A 15,543-nucleotide genomic window follows, 5' to 3' on the forward strand; every position below is an offset into this window, starting at 1 on the left:
AGTACCTTGCAAATATTAATTAATTAATGCTTATAACACTCCTAGGACCCTCAAGGTATTATTGTAATCCCCCCCTAAAGGTATAATTCTTTCTATGGCATAGATGGAAAACTGTCATGGCAGTAACCCCAAGTGTTCAAGAATTATGAGACTGGCTTTAAAGCCATGAGATTTTGAGAACAATACCTTTGGGGATCATTCTATTTTATTTCTCATTTAGAGTTTTTACATGAATTGTTCTAACTTCTGTTTAAGCTCTTCTCCGCAACAGATTACCCAAGATCACAGAAGGAGGTGTGATACGCTATCTCCAACCATGCCACTTTTGTCTTAAATTAAGGCCATTTGATAAATCCTAGGGCCTATTTATATACCAGTGTAGCTCCATTTACTTTTAAACTTTTATTCAAGTTACTCCTGATCTACATTTGTGGAAGGGAAGAATCATCTCCAGATGAACTGACATCAGAAATAAGTCAAGACTGTAGAATGAGAGAGATTTAAAAGCAACATCCAGTTCTAGAATTGGTGAAACTCCATTCAATGCCATTTACAATCTGCTTTCAAAGTGACCAAGGTCTTTTGAATGTTGGATCCAGAAGTCTTAAAGGCACAGTACCTACTCTTCGGAAAAAATGCATACAATACTTGTTGCTGCACCAGGATTATGACTCAGGCGTCCCGGATTTCAGGCAGCTGAACTACAGGATCTCTCTCCAGTATTATCTTTCTTTCTTCAACCTGATAATCATGACGTTGCATTCCTAAACTCATTTACCAAGTTATCACTCTACAATGCATTTTTCTAACTTCTCTTCATTCACCAAGAACAATAATCCTGTGTCCGGTTTGCTTGTGCCACTTGATGCAAAAACAGTAATTTGGGAAATTAATCTTTTGTAAAATTTCTGATGCAAAAAGGATATGCTCCCATCCAGACTGCACCAGATGAAATGTTTTCACAAAAACCTAGAGTCAATAAATTGTTTGTGATTTCTTTTATTTAAACATCCCAGTGAAAACAGAAGGCTGTTTGGCATGAATCATTTACTTTCAGCATTTGCAGCCTGGATCTTCTGCTTGGGGCAATACTCAGAAAGGAAAACTGACTATAAACCGAAGTAGAATTTATGAGCCTATCATCCAAAGCCAATAAAATGTAGAAGTTACAAGTTACCACATTTTGTAAACTTAAATCCTAGTCTGGCAGTCAGCTCCATATAGGTAGAGCCCTGTGCCTGGATGGCAAGTCAATCAATTAGGTTGTGTGTGGATTCAAGAGTCGGCAAGATGGAGTTCATTGCAGGTTCAGGGCATTAACTGTACTGATGGCTCATAATGAATACATAGGAGAGAAAACGTGTTCGCATACTAAAGATCTGATCCTGCTTCTATTGATTTGTTTTCCATCTATTTCAGCTGGGAGCCAGTATGAAATAAATCCATACCATGCCTGAACAGACTTTTAAATTCCTATTTACAAAATATACAGCAACACTCATTTGTCCAAAATTTTACTTTTTACATTGGAGTCAACAGTTCCCTTTTAGGCTCCTTTTCCCCATTATTCAGTCAAATAGCAGACCGAGTCTTAGGATGATTGAAAACATACACTAATTGTTTAAAAGGTGCACATATTTGTGCTAGCAGTGCTGTTCATCCAGCCAATCACAAAACCGAACCAATGCCATGTGATTCATGCCCGATCCTGGCTAAATCCAAATTTCGGCTCCTTGCAATTGATTCCTAAACTGGATTCTTATTTTTCCGTGCACTCAAGGAAATTAATCGAGCATAGATTTTTCAAGCAGGACAAAAGAAGCTAAAGCATCTTGCACGAGTTATTGAATGAAATAATCCACCTGGGAGAGGTGAGTTTTGAGCTGTGTTAAAGGGGAGCTAGAGTGGACATAGGTGGGGTCTTGGGAGGAAGGGGTGTAGAGTAGAGAACGAGGATGGTACGAGCCCCACAACTCCTGCTGACTTCAGTGAGAGTGAAGAAACTCAAGTGTGCTGCAAAACCAGGTCTTTAGTGAGGTGGAGTGAGGGCACCGCACTGCTTCAGAGCAGCTAGGGAACTGCTGCCAACAGAGGACAGGAGCAAGCGGGAAAACACATGGAGAGGAACAAATGGGAGAGACAGAGTGAAGTGACCATGAATAGGAGAGGGCCTGGCTATGAATGGCCTTGAGGATGGAGCAGCTTTTTTGCAGCAGACTCAGAAACAGCCAGAACCCTCTGCAGACCCCTGAGAACAGGTGGGATGCGAGGTGAAGCTGCGCATTGTGCCATCTGAGCAGTGTGGAGGGTGGAGGGATGAGTGACTGATGGAGGACAGCAAGCAGGTAACAGCAGCAGTCAAATTGTGGAGTGGGAGATGTGCGAAGGAACCAACACAAAGGGTACCAATTCAGATTAGAGGAGCGTAACACCAAGAGGTGCAAGGGGTTGGGAGACCTTCACGATTACAGTCCACAGAGGTAAGATGTGTTACAGAAAAGCACATTCATACCCAAGCGTAAACAAAGACCCAGTCCTTGTAACTTGCTATTTAAATGGAGCCTGGCAGCGAGACCCGGGGGGGGGTTGGCAGGCATGAGGTGGGGATAGAAAAAACAGTGGAAGATTTCAACGAGAAAAGCGGGTGCTGACGGAAGAGTAGAGGCAGTTGCCGTTGAGTGATGAAAAGACACTGCCCGGTCTGTAGCTTGGCTGTCAATATTTAAAATATTTCTAGGCAGGGAGCATGTTGTTCCATCTCCTTCTATTTCTCTTCGTTTGCATCATTGTTTGCTAAAGATATTCTGACACACAACTTACTTTGGTCTGAGCACTTCCAAAGCCTCCCAAGTGGAAAAGGCAACTCACCATTTTACCAATAAGTCAGCTAGCCCCGAGTTGCATCATTTATCAGGACAGTCTCCCAACTATGGGGAACAAGACAAGAATAAGTCAAGATTACTATGGTCAGAGAGCTGGTCGGAAAGATGAATCACATCTTCAGTATTTTGTTGCAGTATGGAATTTCTAATAGATAATAGCCCAGCTAAACTGGAGGGAACAGAAAAGGGGTAGAGGGAATAAGAAGGTTTTATTCTATTTATTTGTTTGAGGTAAGGTGGACATGGAAGGTAGAATGAGATAGTTTAATACGGGAGTCGGGAAGGAGAGGTTTTACTGCTCGGGTGGGTTCCAGCGGGAGGGAATGGGTGGGGTCAGATATGGTTAACTGCTGAGAATGGGGAAGGACTGGGGTGGGGGGAACAGAAGCAGAAAGTCAGTTATAGCAAGACAGAATAAATTGTGGGGTGAAGAAGATACTGTAGTTTTAAAAAGGGGCAAAACAGGGCTTCCGCAACCATGTGACTGACCATAATAAATCCCCTATCCACATGCTGAGTGACCAGGACCAACCTGGGAATCTGGCATCACTATGACCTTGGGGTTTTGCATGTGGCTTTAGAGAGTTTAAGAACCCAGTATTTCGAATTTCCAAACTTCTCCCCAGCATCCCTCCTGCTTCATGATTTTGGACAGAGAGTCAGGGAGGGCTTTGTTCTGGCCATCATTTAAGTATTGGAAGACAGTCAGTGTGTGTGTAGAGAAGAGGACAGTAAGAAGGAACAAATAGTCATTGATCTAGAGGAGGAACTAAGGCAGAGCTCCCTACATCTCAAATTTTGTTCCAGGCTTGAACACCTTAGGGAAAACCTAGTAGATAATGCTTTCAGTGTTAGCCATGCAGATAACAGCCCTGTCCCAGGGCTAGCATAAAAGTTGAATGCTTGAGATTTTCACTGATGTGAGACAAGAGAGATTACTATCCCAAAGCCCTCCTTGAAGGAGCATTCAGCTAGTACTCCAAGAGAAATCCACCTTGCCTCCTCTCTGTTAGACTGAGGCCCTGTGGAAGACACAATGAACCAACTAAACATGCAAGACTGTCATCTTATCGCCAAGCAAGAGCAGTTGCTTTAGGTGCTGGAATCTCCTGGCTGTGCCATGCAAGGGTTGGAGCAAGGCGCGCAAGGCAAGACACATGAGCAGAACCATCTATAACTACCGTGAGCAAAACAACGTGTTCAGGAGAGGAGCGCCGGTCACCCGAAAGCATGCAGAGCCTTCCCCCTGTCGCTCATTTGGGCTGTTTAGCTGCAGCTCCAGGAGCATAAGTGAGGTAGTAAATTTTGCTCCACACAAAAAAAAATTGATTTTTGGCAGAGCTGCGCTAGGCAGAAAGTGGAGCTAGTAGTGAGCACTTAGCCAGCCAGCCAGCCAACAGTTCTTGCAGCTGTTTCCTATAGTTTGGACTTCACAGAATCTGCAAGCGACTCTGCCCGTGAACTCTTGTCTGCATCACGGTTTTCATGTCTAAGGACAGAACGACAGGGCTGGGCCAGAGAGGCCCCTGCCCAGCCTCCAAACAAAGGCCTGACTTCAGTCAGATTATTCAAAGGCAACATTTTTGTAGACAGTTGTCAGCAACTCATTACCCCTCACCAACCAACCCAAACCCTGACTAAACTGAGCGAGGCCACATTTCAAGGACAAGAAAAGGCTCCACAGTAAAGCAAGCAAGAGGAAGACTGGTCTTGCAAGTACACTGCTGGAGAGACACATGGGAGATCTGGGTTCGGTTCCTGGCCTTACAGGCTTCCTGTGTTGTTTTTTGCCAAGTCACAAACACTGAGTGAAAACCTGGCCTCCCTGAAGTCAAAGCAGGCAAAAAAAAGTCTCTTTCTCTCTGCCCCAGTTCCCCAGTCAGGTTGAAAGGAACACTAGTATTTCCCTTTCCCCTGCCATTGGTTCACAGGCCAGATGAACAGTGTAGAAAATAAAGGACAGATCATTTCCCAAAACAAAGCAAGCAAATTGAGATGATAATTACAGGCTTCCAAAATGTAGTAATTACATTTTTTTTTTCTCTTGAAAAAGGCCAGTATGGTCATGTCGTGGGGCTCCGGGAATCTGAAGTTCCAGATCGAAAGATGCAAAACAAGGGGAGAAATAAAAAAGATGAAGAACTTTCTAAATGGTGTACTAAACAGTTCCTTCTATAATACATGTGGCATATACATTACAGCTGACGATGTGAGGTCATACCAAGGGTTCATTGGCACTCATTTGGGATGCCAGACATAATTCTTCCACAGCTTTGCCAGTGGTGAAGTCATGAAGTCATGCTGACAAAATCTTTATAGCACCCAATGCCTTTTTGCAAACTATGTATAACCATAATAAGCTACTTCGTTGTACTTCTTGTTTCAGAGTCAGTCAAGAGAACTCAAATGGCTAGATTTTTTTTAATGAAATGAACTACTCCAATGTAAAATAAAAACTAAAAAAATCAGCATTATTGGAAAGACTTTACAAGTTCTTAAAATGCCCAGAATGAACTTACAAGCAAATCACCTGCTTTTCCTTTAACTGCAATAAAAAGAAACGAAGGCCATTTTTAAAACAGATTCATCCTGATGGCATTTGTTACAGTTTCTGAAAATAAACAAATAATATAAAATTTCTAGAGGCAGCTGCTTTTTATTTCAGCATTCACTAAGGTTGTGAGAATAAGTGCCAAATCCCCCAGATAACAAGTGGTGTCATAGCCCAGATTTTGATTTCCTTCACAAGTATGGATCCTTTCCTGGTGCCAAGCTAAGTATCTGAGAATAGTCCATATCTGCAGTTATATTAGTGATCACAGTCCGATGGTGGGTTAAAAACAAAGCAAAGTTCAGGTTATATAATGTAGAGAGGACTGGCTGCTATTCAGACATCACTAAAAATAAAGCAGCAGCCCTGTCTGAGCAACAAATCTCTGCATGAATCAGTGAGCTTGGCTAAATATAAATTGGAGTGTAAAATAGGTGGAGAGTCCACAAACCAAAACATTTAAAAAAAAAAGAAGACACAAAATTACTATTCACTTGGCATCTCTTTCAATGCAGAATTGTCAAACGAGAGGTTGGATGGGAGGAAAACATTTAATCACAATACTTCAAGCTTTAGGTATACAGAAACCAACAGTAACTATGGCAACGTGGCCACTCCAGTAAGGCTAATACAAATTACTTCCAGGGCAGTGGCCAGGTTTGTGCTCAGGAAGCAGAGGTAATGTTGGCTTAAAGCAGTTCCTAAATTAAGGAAAATTCCTGAGGCAATAGCCGTCTTGGGCTCTCTGTTTATGATTTCAGTCTGTGAGTGTTTCATGATATGCTCAACATACATGCTACCGCCTTAAAATAGTATGCAAATCCATGCAGAGATGCACCCACACGCACCACAGGCCAGACGGATCCGCCAGCCATACCAACACTCCAACGTTAACGGGCCTCTGGGAGCGCAGGTTCACAGACTTGCCGGATAGTCACGTCAAGCCTCAACTGACGTCGACATCAAGCTACTTGTTAAAACCCTTCACATCATAGCTATAGCACGGCCCCTGGTGATGCAGATACTGCTCTTCACACTAAGTGACCCCTGATCTTCCTTGCCATCCCTCCACTCCAGGGGGTCTCTGAAGCCAGAAACTTCACTCTTCTGTTCCTTGCTGGCTTCATTTTTTTCTCCTCTATATTTAATGAGCTTTCCAACCTTCACTGTCTATTGCAAACTTCCATAGCCCTCCACATGAATCACAGAAAATTAGAGTTGGAAGGGACCTCAGGAGGTCCTCTAGTCCAACTCCCTGCTCAAAGCAGGACCAGCCCCAACTAGATCATGGTTATGGATTCTACTCTGGCTCAATACTGGGAGTCAGGATATCTTCCACAGACTTGCTGGGGTCCATAAGTCACTAATGGTATGTCTATACCACTTCCACTGTGCTTCCACCCACCTCCTCCTGCTCATATGTGCTAGACCCAGAAACACAGCAGTGGAGCCACTCTGGGGACATCACTGGCAGCAGCTCTCAAGCATACCAAAGACAGAGGACTCAAGAACAACTGAGGGGAGGGGTGCCCCTGGAGTAACTTTACTGCCACATTTCCAGGTCTGAGTGAGAGCAGGTGGCTGAGGCATGTCCTGGAGTGGTATAGACAGAACTAAAATGCCAGAGCCTGATTTCTCATGCAAATAACACTTAACTTCACTGGGGTCACTGGTGGAGTAGGATGCTACTCTACGTGGGTGTGGGAATTGTAATCTAGCCTAACAACTTGTCTGCATTGGGTGGGTGGAGAGAAGGGTGTTTGGAGAGGGGGAAGAAGGGTTACTTAACTCCATTACAGTCATACTGGTGAAAACCCTGCATGAACATGCTTCGAGCAAACCTGGGAGGCGTATACTCCACAGAGCCATTTGCAATGTGCAGCATCTTACCAGCCCTGCATCTTTATGAGTTGAGTCCTGTCTTCTCTGTGCCAATAGATGATGCTCTCTGAACTCCCAACCTCCATGCACATAGACGTGGCTTGCTGGCCACACCCGTTCTTGTTCTGGCACGGTAAAGCTGCATAAGGGTTTATGCTTGGGCAGCTTTGTCAATGGAGCTACACTCATATCAAAAAAATGCAGGCAAGCTCTCTGGGCCTTCAGGTTCCTACCTGCCAAAAACAGACCCATTGTCAGGCTTCAGGAAGGATGCTTGAACCAGGTGAGGCCCAGATGAGTGCTGCAAAAACACCCCAAAAACCAAAAGACCGAAGCTCTAAGGATTCTCCTCCCCCTCCTGCAGTTTTGAAGGCCACCAGCGATCAGGGGAACAAAATAAAGATCAGTTACAGAAAAAGAAGCTGGACTAACTTCGTTTCTGTCCTCCCCAGTAGCAGCTGTAGCAAGATTTTGCCCAGTGTAAACCAGTGTAAGCCATACCTAAAACTCTTGAGTAGAAAAGGTGTCAGGATCCCTTCTCCCCAGTGGAAATTGCCCCTTCATTCTCCAGTCAACCAGTAACACTCCCCTTCAAGTACAGCACTTGGGTCCTATTCAGGAGGCAAGAACTGCTACATAACAAGTGTTGGATAGTGGAACTTGCTTCAAAAGCACATGGCAGAGGAGGTTTGATGGAGGTTTTCAAACTGATGCTGCACTTAAAGGAGAAGCCAAAGTCCAAAGTCTTCCCACCAGGACGGCATTGGTTCAGCACCACCAAGTAGCCATTTTCAGCACAGTGGCATTTAATACTAACCGGCCTGGTGTAGAAAATGGGTACCCAAGACAGAGACTCATGTGCACACTGGGCTCCCAACGCTGCTACCACCATTGGAAGAGCAAACGGTGTTCCTCTTTCAGTGCTGCCATTTTCTGTGTAATGGAGTCCAGGATTTTGCACATTTGTCATTAAAAAACAAACAGACAAAAAAACCCAAATCCTTTGGCACCAAACCCATGCATTAACAACCAAGGAGATTTTGAAAATACTCCTCAATGTGAGCAAGCCAAAAGGGGAAATCCGACAGGAACCAAGTTCATTTTAAGCAAGTTCTACTATCTATTCCCCAGCTAATTAACAATTTTATCCCTTACGGATCCCCCTTGCGAATTGTTTGCAAAGTTGGGTCTTTTGCCTCAACCTGTTTAGCAGGAGGCTGTTTGGGTTGGGTGCAGAGCTATGTTCTAACCTCAGCTATAGCCCTCAGGAATGAGATATTTTCTCATGCTTTTTAGGAAACTAACTCTACCAGCCCTAGAACTGAAGAACTTCTTGCTCAGAGATGCCATTATAAACAAGTATTACAGCAGTTTAAGGACTGGCATGAACCCAGGGCTCTCCTGTTATTATTCCTTTGAAAGAGCTGCTCAGCTCTACATGCAGGCTAAAAACCTGTAGATAAGGTCTATAAACATGATGAGTCTTGTTCATATAGCTATTAGTAGATCTTGCTGGATAAAATGTAGGTCACCAGTGTAGAAGGGCAGCATGTTGCTCATTAAATACAAAAAAATTGTTATATGGTTTCATCCAATTTAAGTCATACATTACCTGCGTTCCCTATAACTCACCCTTAAGTCTATTTAAGCATTTTTCTCCGCTTATTTTTACTGGGGGCTTCAAAGAAGGAAATGTCCCACCTGAAAAGATTTTCTGCTCAAACGCTGCCCCAGGAAAGTGCTCTAAGTGGGATTTCTTTCTCCAACCTTGAAGTCATTTGAGCATAGAATAATTCTCCTTGTAGTATTTAACTTAGACTTTAAAGAGTTTTAAGTTATGAAGTATTTGCATTTCTTTTCCTGAAGACAATACCTCTGTTTCAGCAGGGTGCTGTATTGATTTAGCAGGGGCTTTACAATTTAAAAGAGCAGTTGCACACCTTGTTCTGCCACTAGCCATTGTAAAATTTGCCCCTAAATAGCTGTCTTGTGGCAGAATCATTCTACATGGTCAGATTTCTCTCACGCTCCGACAACTTGAGGGATTTAAACAAAAGAAACAGAGTCAAAGGTAGTCAGGCCTTGTGTTTTATGGGGAAATGACTGGTATTTGGATTGCAAATATACCAGTTTTAGCCTGAGGTATATTTGCTGTGCTGGGCCTCAAGTCTAAAAGAAACTCCTAATGTTTCTGAATGATTTTTCAAAGACACAAAATCCCTCTCCATCCCTGACCGTTCCTCCCTCTAAGTTCTGGTGGGATCCTCAGTGCTTCTCACACAGTAGGAAGTCAGTTGGGCTTGGCCATGGCTGCATAACCTGGTGGAAAAAGTTTTCATCATCAGGGAGGAGTCAGGGATGTGATCACACTGTATGTCACCAAGAGAGAGAGGCCTTCTTTTTGTAGGACTTGAATGAGAATTAAAATCAGGACAGGACAAAAAAAGATTGAAGGCTTGGGCAGGAAGGACACAGACATGTACCCTCTTTATCCCCACGCTCATCTTAAATGTGCCTCATCCTGTCGAGGCAGTTTCTACCTCACACCAAAGAAGGCCCCATTTTCTTGGATGGCCTCCATAATACCTCAAAATGTCTGGACTCATCCTATTTACATGTGCAAAAGTGGCTACTTCTACTCCAGTGATGGACTACAAACACACCTCCTCCTAATGGCACAACTTCAGTCTCTCACATGAAGACAGTCTTTGGTTCAGGAAGTAGAGATCTGTGGTTTTGGAGGAAATGGTCTTGGGTTTAATCTCTAAAGTTGCACTGTCATGGATGCAACCATGATTTTGACTGTGCAAAAACAAAGAACAACAAACCTATAGACTTTGCAGATGTGACTGTCTGATCACATGGAAAATGCAAGAGGATGGAGGGGTAGCTAGGAGTCCAACCCAGGATTCCTTTAGGAATCCAATCCGATCTTCCATTACAGTAAATTTCATTTTGCAGCTTTTAATCTGTGTTATTGGCCTGAATTGAACTATGTGGAAAAGATACTGTGTTTCTTTCTTTAAGAACTAGTAGGAATGTTGCTTTCTTGGTACAAATTATCAGTTCTGGTTAATAATGCATGATACCCAAATAAAATCCACCTGAGATATTTAAATCAGTGGGTGATTATAAATGTTTAAGAAGTTAATTTCACTTAATTCGTTTCTAAAGAGGAGGAGAAGGAGAAAGTCATACAGGAATTCACACCACAGATTTCTGCCTGAAATCTAACACAATTAATGGAGTTACGGAAAGCAAAAAAAAAGAGAAAATTGAATTGCTGCAAAATTTAATATCTCGCTGTCATCTTTGTTCTTAGTACACAGTTGCTGCAGCAACAAACCAAAAAAAAAAAAAAGAATTTGCAGAAGTGTAGGAGGAGCTCTCTGCTCTTTTAACCATGTCATCTTAATCACTTCTGAATGACTGTTTATGGGCACTTGATCAGATGTGGCAATATCCTTGATTGCAAATGCTGGATCCTGCCAGGTGCTGAGAGCACATCATGCAAAGAACTAAGCACCTTCCCATGGTGTATAGGAAAATATATCTGTAGGATAAACAGTCAACCATTTTGCTTTATAAACCAGCAGAATGCTGCTAGCCCTCGATTCCTCTGTGTAGCCCCTGGGATCAAGGGGGCTCTGTGTCTTGCAGTATCCACGGCACTATCTACATGTGCCAAACAATACACACTATACAGGTAAAGCAGGATGAGTCAGGGGACAAGGCATAGGAGTGGGAGACAGAGCACACAGACCCCAATTCAAGAAAGCATCCTAGTCCAGGTTAGCAAGAGTTTGAAGTCTCTCTAAAGTCCAAGAAACACTTAATAATGGGAGCAGGACTCAAGCAGTTGTTTAAAGGGCTTTCCTGAATTGGGCCTGCTGACAGTGACTTCCTGCCTGACCCTCAACCAACCATTTAAAGCACTGGCTTACTATGGGTATGAAATAATGATACTTAGCAACCATATGTTTTTTAAGAGTCTTTGAGATCTACAGTTGCTGGGTTTTTGGTTGTAGCCATGTTGGTCTAAGGACGTAGGCAAGCACAGTGCTTTCAGTAGATATGATATCTTTTATTAGACCAACTGAGTAGTTGAGAAAAAGTTCTTAGCAAGCTTTCAGGCACAGTCACCCTTCTTCAGGCATAGGGAGTCTCTGCTGGTCTGCGACTCCAAGGAATGGGAACTTTTAGCTTCTCTCATTCCTTGGATAAAAGATATCGCATTTACTCAAAGACTCTTGCCTGCCTTTGAGCTCCACAAGCATTGCTGGGCTAAATGCTGAAGCCTCAATGGAATCCACCTGGCACTTCCTCTGTACAAGGGCTGTGTAAGGACTTCAGGACTTCACTCTATATATATTACTATTAGTGCAGGGCATGGCCAAGTATGTGCACATGCCACTGCCTTCTATTGGAGAGACTCAGAAATGCTTGAGCATTTTACCAATGCTACTGTCTCCTAATAAGCCTTCCACACAAAGCCAGGACACAGGGTTTGGAGGGGATTCGAGGTGGGGTGGAATTCTAGCTGTTTCCCCCATAGAGCTCCAACTTCCCATTTAGCAACCTCCACCTGCCTCAGTAGCTCCTATCCATTAAAAATGCTAAACACCCAAATTGCCTTTGAGAACTGATAAGACTTTAGATAGTGAGGGCCCAATGCTGCATGGTGACCAACGTCCTCATTGGCCTGGATCAAGGATGCTTGATACGTTGCAGCAAGCACTGCGCTCCTCAGAAGAACGGGCCTCAAGTGCTTTGCATCACTCCATCCGTTCAATGTTGCAGGAGCAAATCTCTGTGGCTCTCATCATCTTTCCCAAGTTAAGAACAGCCACGTGCACCCGGCACAGGTCTCCCACGTTGTCGAATGAAGTCTGCCTTCACACCCTGGCCTGCCTTTGAGTGAATTCATCCATTCGGGTGCATTTGGGGCTGACGACTTCCAAGCACCTGCACCCAAACCCAGCTGGTGGGGCAGCGGGATGTCATGCAATCTGGCAGCAGACCCCAGAATGGCCCCTGAATCTCTTGGAAAGCCTCGGTCTCTTTTGTTTACCAGCAAGTCACTCCAATCCCTCCCCCTGGTCCCCTCATTGCTAGGCATCTCGGGGCGGGAGAGGAAAGAAAAAAAGCCTGGGAAACTGTGACTTCACTGTTTTTAACCGCACAAAGCTCTATTGTTCCTGGGGTTCAGCAATTCATTTTAGTAGGCCACAGTGTACCCTTTGCTCAGTGCAGTCAAAGAGACACACAGACTGAAAGGGAAGCTACATGCAGGGGGCTTCTGTTTAAAGTGACAGCGATTGAAGGGGAGAAAAGGGGGCCAAAAATGGAAAACATGCTTTTCAATGAGAATGCAGCCCTCATTAGAGCCGAATGAAGGCACTGAAAGAGGTTTTTCTCATGGCGAAAGCCAGACGCTTCAACCACATTCACAACTTCATCGTAAATTCCAGCGTGACAATATCATTTCCTGAAACACAGAAAGTGGATGGAAAGCTCTCCACATAAAAATGTGTGCTTAGCTGGGAAGCCCTTTGCCCTTCCCACCCTGGCCCGTGCCCCCAGAGTGGAGCCAACAGGCAGGGCAAGTGTTGTCCACTCCCTTTGAGAAATTGGTCACAGAGCATTTCTCTCCTTCTTGGATGCCACATTTTGCCTCTTGTGAGAATAAAGGAGGCTATGTACTCACATGCCCACTGCCCCACTGAGCAGGTTTGCTGGTAGAGGCGTTCACAGGAGGGAGTGGAGAGGATAAACCAGGTGCTGGTGAAGAGGAGAAACAGACTCAGCCCAACTTGATGGAGAAGTCCCAGGGTCACCAGCCCTTCCCTGGCTCCCCCGTTGGAGCCCCTGGAGGAAACGCGATGTGCACATTTCCCTCTAGACCACTAATTATACAGCGTCCACATAAATAACCACTCTGACCTCACTCCTTCCTACGCCCGGTACCTCCTCTTGTGTCCCACCCAAGCTTCCTCCCAGACAGGTCCTTGGTCTCCATCTTTGACTCTTTTCCCCTGGGATCTTCAAAGCAGCCTCTGCACATGAGCAGCCTCCCAATCAACCTCACATCTCTTAAAACCTCTGCTCTAAGTTTCTCAAAGCAGGGCAAATTCAGCAGTGCAATTAGTCATATCCATTACCACAGGCAACTCCCTTTGCTCCCAATACCAACAAGAGGACTCAGGAGATGTCTATATTACAGCCCTATTGTGACAGCAGGGCAGCATTAGCAAGCTCCGGTGCCAGGAGCAGTCGACCTGTAGGTGCAGAGCTCAATGTGGGTTAAAAGTGGCAGCTTCCAAGGCAGGCCGTGCATGCAGCACAAGCAACCTATACTGAGCTCCACAGCTGGACAGTTATGGACCCCCAAGCTTGCCAGTTTAAAGCCAGTTCAGGTTGGTCTCCAGCACCCTGCAGTTAGAGCGATAACCCTAGTGTGTACAAACTATAGGGTGAGGCGACTACTGGCAAACCAGCAACTAAAACCCACAAGTCTCTGATAATCAAGCCCCAAGACTCAGCCACACTCAGAAGGAAGAGCCCATACCCAACTAAACAACTACGTTTTTTGTAACCATTAACCCATGCTCTGATCCCCAGAAGTCCTGTTCCCCAACACTTTGTGAAGTCCACTGGCAAAGTGTGTGCCACATCCCCCTCTAGTGACTGGTCCATATACTACATAATAGTTTCTCCTTTAGTCTAGTGCCAGATGGAGATATTTGTTGCTGATCTAAAGGTGCAGAATTTAAACCCTCTGGATGATCCATGTGGGGGCTATTTTCATTCCCCCATTCAAATTTCCTCCAAATTTAAATAGCTATTTTTAAACTCATCTCATAAGGAAAAAGTCTTAACCAGGAAGTTTTATGTTTAAACACCATTCTAATCACTCTACTGGAGAATGAGACGTTCCACATTTCATTCAAATGACATGCATTTCATTTGGTCATGGCAAACACTGCTAGCTTTGAAGGTTAACAGGTATACATGCGTAAGTGAGGATCTTTTAAAAAAGAAAAGGACAAAACATTTATTTCTGGAAACAGGACAGGCATATGCTAGCAGAATGTAAAGGCATTTGGCAATTGGGAAGCATACAGGATGGTCAGAAGGGCTGAGAGATGAGTGGTATATTGGGTTAAGTAGAAGGCAGGGGAGAGATAGATGCACCTCAAACCAGCCAAGTACATACACCTACACTACCGTGACCACAGTACAGTATGGAAACACCCAGAGCTAGCCTTAAGCTAGCTAGTGCAGGTACTGGTAGCCATACCAGGGAAGCACAAAACTCAGGTTGACCTAGTTTACGAATATTCTTACATGGATTTTAAAGCCCATACCACACATTACAGGACACGGTGCCTTATCTACATGGTTAAAAACTAGCTCAGGTGCGTCTAACCTTCTGCTGCAGTGTCAATGTACTCAAAGTCTAGGATGTGGCAGGTGATAGGTACTGACCCTGTGTCTAGAGCAGAGCCATCCAACTCCTGAGTAGCCAGGGGCCACACAGGCCCAATAGATGTATGTACTTGACTGCTTTGAGGTGCATCTCTGCCCCGCCTTCTACTTGACCCAATATCTGAGGGCTGCTCACCAGGTGGGTGAGAGCTCGCAGGCCCCATGCAGCCCATGGTCCACCAATTAGACAGCCCTGGTCTAAAGGAAGATAAGCACACACAAGTAGAAATGCCTGATCCAAATAAGCAAAAGAGTAGAAATGCTTGATCCAAATAAGCAAAATGCAATATCTAGTAATGTGTGGATACAATCTAATAACACACAATAGGAGCATCCAGATGTGCATGCATGTGCAGTTTGCCTATGCAGGCATTCGCCACATTGCTAATTTGCAGCATAGAGAGGGTTTGGGGTTTTTTTACACCAGGAGATTCCGGTATCAAAAAACCTGAAGCAGGAAGAAGCGGGGCAGCACACGTAGAAGCAAAGTGCATCTCCTGAAACTGGAGCCTGGCCAGCTGGAGCCACACTCTGTCTGCCGGCCATGCTCCACATGCCCGGATTGCTGCTGCTGGAGCCTCAGGAGGCCCTCAGGACCTCCAGTAAGGCGGCTGGGGCCAGCCCAGGTGCTGGCCTCTGCCTCCCCTCTGCCACCTGGGGCAACTTGTCACTTGCCAGACAACTATGTGCCACTGGTATTTGTCCCCAGGGAAACGCACGTGCACGCTCATCTGGACTCTT

The sequence above is a fragment of the Alligator mississippiensis genome, chromosome 12, assembly GCF_030867095.1.
Source record: "Alligator mississippiensis isolate rAllMis1 chromosome 12, rAllMis1, whole genome shotgun sequence".
NCBI classification, from domain to species: Eukaryota; Metazoa; Chordata; order Crocodylia; family Alligatoridae; genus Alligator; species Alligator mississippiensis.